Raw genomic sequence first — 7,323 nt, forward strand, 5'->3', positions numbered from 1 at the left:
TTTAACCATCTTGTGTGGCTAATTCTAAAAACTAAAGGCAACACACACTGCAGGCCATCTTCACTAGGCCATATATGTGAGTGAAACTTACATTCTCGGCAGATTTAACCTAGTAAATACAGTTTGAATAACCTGGCAATAAACATATTGGAAGGCGTGGATGATTCCTTTTCAAAAACCTGGACTTGCTCTTATTCAAAGCTCGATAGGCTGGCAAAAGGCAGAGAAATGTCTTCTCAGGTATGGGAAGCGATTTGGGTTCTCAGTCCATCGAGATCCCGGGCAAGGGCTGTTGGGGGAAGGCAGCAGACTCTGACTCTTGGAGGTTATGACCCTCCTGCAACAGATTGTTTTTGGAGCAGGAGTGAAATCTTGCACCAGGAGTTACCCCAGCTCTTTCTTGCTTGGCTGGCAGAGAGGGGCCATAATCTGAACTGTGTTGCACTAGGAAGATGTTAAAATGAAGATCCTCCTCCCTCTCGTAAGAGATACATATCCTTCTGTTTTGTGCTGTCTCCAGATGAGACTTTTGATGGCTTGCTTGTATTGGTTGTCTTCAACCTTCCTGTGTTGCTTTTCTTAACTTTGTAAAACGTTCTTTAGTTATGAGAATTTTTTTCTGTTTTGTGATCATCATATGAATTCTGCTTTTCCATTTTGTAGTCCTCTAATCCTATAACAATCTCTTTCATCTTAATTTGTTTATCCTAATGAAATTTCAGTTAGAAATTCCCACCACAATCCATGTATGAGGAGAGGAGGAAAGGGTGGAGAAAGGGATGTCTGTTGTCTAGATTAACTCACAGGAGTTTAAATTGCCTCTTGCTGAAGGGTTAAACTAATAAGTACAAAAAGAAAAACTTGAAGTTTAGTGTGCTGTGAGAGGTTTTTGAACAGGCAAGAATGAAAGGCATCTCCAAAGCAAGATGCACCGGATTCACAGCACCTGCATTTTAATTATTAAACAAAAACGATGGTTAGTGTCAGGTAAGGCTGCGGCAGGATACGTTCCCATGACCCTAAACTGGAAAAGTGAGGAAATAAAAATAAAAAGCTAAGGGGGAAGATTGATCTTTCCACTTCGTTTTCTTTACAACATTGTTAATAATGCAAGCTGATTATCCATTAATCTTTTGATCTCACCTCTGATCTGTTACTAGACTTGGACTGCAACACAGAGCTTTGACCATGACCTCACGCTATTGTATAAATCCCATCAACGCGTTTGGACGGTCTGTATGCCATGCTTGCGGCCAATGCTGAGACCGTGGCGAGAGGGGAGCTGGGCTTTGCGGTAAAGTGCACGTCTGGTGAAGTTGAGCTCATTATTGCTTTAGGATCTCTCTGGGAGGTAGCTAATACTTAAGCGGTGGGAGCAGACTGCAGGAGACGACTACTGTGACTCATGAAGGTTAATCTTGCACAGTCAAAATGCTTAATAAAGACTGGAGTGTTGAGCTAAATTTGAGTCTTCTTGTGATTACCTAGGCAAATAGAGGGCGGGGAGGGGAACCGAGAGTCTTAAAAAAGCAGAAAGTCTTGCAAGGCACTGGAAGGTTGTCTTTAATGTGATACAGGTCTCAACGAGATGCAGTTCCTGTCATATTCTTGTTAAAAACTTTTTCTCATGTACATGTGAAGTGACTTTTTTTTTTTTTTTAAAGGGTTCTGCAAAGTTTGTGTTCTTAATTTTTTAGTTTTGTTATAAGTAAAAAAATAAAAGGTTTTTAACTTTCTGGAGGTAACCTTTCATCTACTGTATATCCATATTATAAAATTTCAGAAAAGGGTACTGACTGTAGTACTGTATTATTTTAGATAAATTATTTAAACAGCTCTTAGCCCTGATCATGAATATAGTGATGTATTTTATTTTTAAGTTGTTCCTTGGAGGCAAATACCCGATTCCCTTGTTACATCTTGTAGGTATTCTGGAGTTCCCTGCCACTGTCACTCAAGTACTCGGACAAACCAATGGAGAGAAAATATAAGGAATTACTTTTTTAGCGAAGCTATGATGATGAATCAATCACACATACCACTTCCACAATTAACAGGTGTTCCTATTAAATTTCTGTAGTGTAAGTGCATATAAACAATTGAGAGAAAAATAAAACTCTTTTGCATAGCTTTTCACAAAGCTAACAGTAATAGGATAATAACTGGGCAGGGCAGATTTAGAAACAATCCACAATTAAAAAGTTGAGGACCCTCCAAAAACGCCATCTGAGCAGCGCCAAGCCCAAAGAATTTCAGACTTTTCTATTCATGAAGCCCCACACCAAGAAAAGGTTAAAAGTTCTAAACTGAAGGGAAATGTGGTAATAATAATACAGAACTGTAATGAGTAAACACTAGACAGTATACAAAAAGGAAAGATAATTCATGTGAGTCATCACTGCTGGCAAGGAAAAACTTTCAGTCAGATACTGCTCTGCTAGTCATAGGTAACATTCACTGAAACACCTGGCTGCTCTCAGCCCACCTCAAGCTTATGAAGAGTCCTCCTAAAGCTTCTTCAGTGCTTCCTGGTTTTGCCTGAAATAAAACTAAATAAATTTCCCCCAGATAACCAAAAACATGCACATGGCCAACACAGTCAAACACGAGACTCCCAGAGTACAGGACTGCTGCCAGCTGCCCCATTCCCTGTGGCTGTATCCCCTTCCTAGATGCAGATCTCAAAATAACATTTCTCTGCCCAAAGGACCAGCTGACTTTAGCAGCCCTGAGATTAGGTGAACTGGATTTGTTTTTCAAGGGAAATTTTCCTGCAAAGATTGAGGCCCCTGGCAACTAGGGAGACAGACTGACAAATTAGAGAGGCATTCCTTATTGCTCTCCTAGAGAGTAACGGTACTTCATCACCAAGACTTTTCCTAACTTCACAACAGCAATGTCAAATAAAATTTAAATAATTTCTTTATAACAAAGATTAAGTCTCGAAAAATTCCCCAAAGGATCAGACTGTCATTTAGTTACCTTTCAAAGCTCAATAATAATAAAGTAGACTATATCACAGCATTGTTTCCAGTAGCACTGTTAATTTTCCAGTTTTTAAATACTCAAATCTTGATCTCTGATAAAATAGTAACACAGTTTGACAAAAATTGAAAGCAGACATCGCCTCTGATAAAGCTGTTCAAAGACAGATAATGTTCACCTTTTCTGCCTGATTTTCATTAATATTTGTTTCCGTGGAAGTATTCCACCCACTGTGACTCATCACCACTGATCATCTTCAGCACTTCTGCTCTCTCCAAGGACTCGACAATGATTTTTGCAGAGTGAGAGCTACGCCCCCCTAGAGAAGACCAAGCACTACTATGCAGCGCTTTCAGCACGTGACAGGAGAGAGGCAGTGCCGTCTGCTGTAGCTATTTGAGACGTAATTCTGAGCTAAACATCTGTAGCAGCAGCAATCCTGAGTTTGATGGAACCTGAAAATGGCATGGGTAGGGACTACAGCAGGAAACCCAGTTTCTCTGCCTGGTGTTAACTCATTGCATTGACAACGAGCAAGACACTCTGGCTCTATCTGCAGAAGTTTTGGTTGCCATGTATTTCCTGGCACTATCTGCCCAGTCCTACAGGCTGCAGCAACAGCGAGAGCGTGGTAGCAAGGACTCCAGTTCAGCCATCAGTGTTTTAATGCTGTTCTCATTCACTCTCATCTGGAGTTACTCGGAGGAGGATGACAAGTGTGAGAGATTTGCTTGGTCCATGTTCCAACTGGAATCAAAACTAGCATGTAGAGTTTTCTAGTATATTCTATTCAGAAAACACATACTCACTTGGAAGATGGCAAGCAAGAACAACAGACCTACGTGCAGGTAGGATCGCTTCTTGGAGGAATCTGCTTATGTTAATTTTTTAAATTCTGTTTCATACCGAGGGCGGTCTCTTGGTATTTGTCAGATGGCAAACCCCATTTTGAATGTGGGGCTTGTTTGCTCCCTTTTTCTTGTGCACCGAGGTTTGGCTGAAGTTTTCACAGGGAGTTGTGTGGAAGCTGCACTGGCCACTGCTGGCAGCCAAGGTTTTTCTCAGTGCTTAGCTCCAGGAAGGCATATGTGTGCTGCACAGACATAGGTCATGCAGGAGGATTGATCTGCATGTCATCTGGCAGAGGAAGAGGTTACAGAGAAGCAGCTGTTGGGCACGGTCTCCAGCATATGCATAAAAAGATGCAGTAAGCAGAGAGACAGATGTCGTGACCCAAAGGAGAAGGGGAGTCCTTCCAGGCTCCGGGAAAACCTGACTAGTACCCAAAAGGTGCTCAAAAGTGGTGAGAAAATTGAAGCTATGAAAAGGTACAGGCTTTCTGTATGTGTGTGTGCACGTACATTTCTATATATTACATGAGGTAAGATCAGGAGTGAATTATAGTTCAAAACCTTTCTGTGTCCATTTACCTCAACTTCCACATTCCTAAAGATGTGGATGCTTTTGGGACTGCCCCAAGACCGGGCTCCTGGGAAGCGTGGATGCTTATGTTGCCAGGGTATTCTCTGTGTTAGCGTTAAGCCCCAGAGGCCTAGATAAATGTGCTTTGGGACTCCGCTTCTCTGAAGTGATACTAACTCGTCAGCATGCACCACAGAGCTACGCCAGGCTGGCTGGAGCCGCAGAAAGGTGACAGGGGTCCGTGAATCTTGAAATAGTTAACACCCGTGTAGTCACCATGCAGCAGCATCTACCAGAGGGAACTACAGCAGGGATGCACATCACCCACCAGCTCTTGTTCAGCCCCAGCTGAGCCCCTCACCCGGGAGTTACCAGGAAGGTGGTGAAACCAGGGAGGGTGTTCTGATAACGATCACTAGTGTAGACATACTTTTATCTCTTTCTTGCTTACTCATGACATATCACCAAAGTTAAAAAGTAAACTAGTGAGTGGATCATAAAGCTGGGCATCGGCATTTTTGAAATACAACCGCGCAGCATATTATCTATAAACTTTGCTTTACAGTGTTTGGTAGTATTTATGTTTTTGCTTATTTGTATTTTGCATATTTTATGTGTATTCTATATCCCATAGGTGGTTCCTGAATTCAGTTTAGTTTGGTTTTTTTTTTTCCTGATTGATCAGGACCAGTATATAATCTTTAGAAAATTTGTTTTTTTCTGTTTGTTCCTGTCTTCTTCCTAAATGTGTTTGATGAGTGGGTGATTTGTTTGTGCTGTCGTTACGAAAACCATATGTTGATGTGGTCTTATGGAGGAGTGTTTTTATTATTTTAAGAGTTCAACTAAGGATGTTTCCAAAGGAGTCATAATTGCTCTTCTAAGTACAGAGGCTGAACAATGACTGGCTTACAAATAATGCCAAAAATCTGTTCAGCTCAGTCTAATTATTTCAAAGACTAAAATCTGTTTCTCCGAAATGTCTTCCTTCCACAGTCTGAACTTTTTAACATACTAAGAAAGTTGTTTACTCAAGTTCTCTATGGATTTATAGTCCAAGTGCCTGGAACGAGAGAAAATACCCACTTTTTTATGTATATGTCAATGTATGCAAAAACCTTAAGGCTGCTCCTGTCTTCACGTGAAATGCATTGCGCCACAGCATAACCGGGGACGGATCCCACAAGGACTGTTGAACATCGGTAGGTTTCCTGGGTGAACAGGCTGAGGAAGGTGTCACTGCTCAGACGGCTGAATCGCCTCGGGGGGTGTGCAGGAACCAGATCAGTGCTGAGTTTTGTGTAGGATGCTTGTGACCTCCGTGAATAAAGGAACCGGCACAGTTTGAAGCAGACGAGGATTTTAATTTGTGGACCATTTCGCTTCTATCCGCTAGAAGCCTAGGACCAAACTGCCAATCCAGTGAAACACCTACTTTAAAACATTTGGTGAAAAAGGTTGGCTATAAGTCAACGTCTAGTGCTTTTTCTCTGCTGGGACGAGCTGAGTGTCAGACCCCATGCAGATTACCGGTGCTGGGAGTTTGGTTGTCCTTTCCATGGCCATGGTCAAAACTGGAGGCAATTTCCCGCCAGGAGACTGGCGGCTGTACTGGTGCCGGCTGGTCAGGATTCCTGGAAATACGTTGTGAGGCTGTTTTTGGCATCGCAGGTGAGCAAGAGACAACTGCTGAAGACTAGGTTTTGGCATAGATGGTATCACTTTACTCCATAAATATGAGAGACCTGTTGTCATCTGGGGGACTACATGCAATATAAGGAATGTGCGATGAGCATAATGGTGGTAAAATTAGTCCCTAAATTGGCTGGTCTCTAAGGGACTGAATAGTACACTGGCAAAAGGAGAATCACTGGAAGCGCCTCAGCGCTTAGTAGAAGTTGCTGAAGAGGGAAGTATATGGTAGAGATTCAACTATATATTTTATATATAAAATATTAGATAGGGACTATTATTCAGTACCGCAGAAGTAAAGCAAATGAAAAGAGGAAAACAGCTGTGCAGCTGGCCAAGACCTTGAAAAGGACAGACTTTTCAGAATAATTTTCAGAAAAACAATTTCAAACCTCCCTGCTGCAAAGCCTCCTACACAGCCCTTTCAGAGAGCCTTTTAGAGGAGAACTTTAAACAAAGGAGTGCAATTGCATGGCAACATTTTTGTAAGCAGCAATATGGCAAATAAACGCTACACATTTATAGGTGCATGTCAGCCAAAATAAGTTACTGATGAAGCTGCTTTCTTGTGGATTGCAGTAAGAAATGAACGGGGGGGAAAAGTAGAAAATACTAATTCCGCAGTGAGAGACAATATGCCATACTAAATGTCATACTAATGCACTTTGAAAACATATATATAATTTAAGTGTTACATAAACCATGCATGTATTATATAAATGCCATTAGGTTATAAATATTACCTAAAATAAATGTACATGCATTTCTATTTTGTGTGTCTGTGTATATAAATATAGATATAATGTAAAATCTATATTATTAGATTATTGGTGAAATGAACTGTTCATTTTTCTCCATAATCCAGCAAGATTATAGAGGAAGTTGGCCTGGCAGTCAACTGGGCCACAGCCTGGGATTTGAGTTCAGGTGTTATTTTGTCTCAGACCTCCTACATCATGTTAGGTGGGGGTCTCTATGCCTTAGCTGCAATATATCTCACAAAGAATTTAACAGGATAAATAATTTAAAGAATGAAAAACTCAAATCCATAGCGATCAGGGCTAGCTAGATACCTTAGATGAACAAAATAATAATGGGTAATTTTTTCTGAAGGATTCCTTTGTGGGAATTCCTGCTCCATGTTTCCTGGCCTGCAGAAATATCTTTTGCTGATCATTGACTTTTGCGATATCATATGATCGTAGCATGGGGTTCAAAAGGCAG

This window comes from Platalea leucorodia (assembly GCF_965183815.1).
Source record: "Platalea leucorodia genome assembly, chromosome: 2".
Classification (NCBI taxonomy): Eukaryota; Metazoa; Chordata; class Aves; order Pelecaniformes; family Threskiornithidae; genus Platalea; species Platalea leucorodia.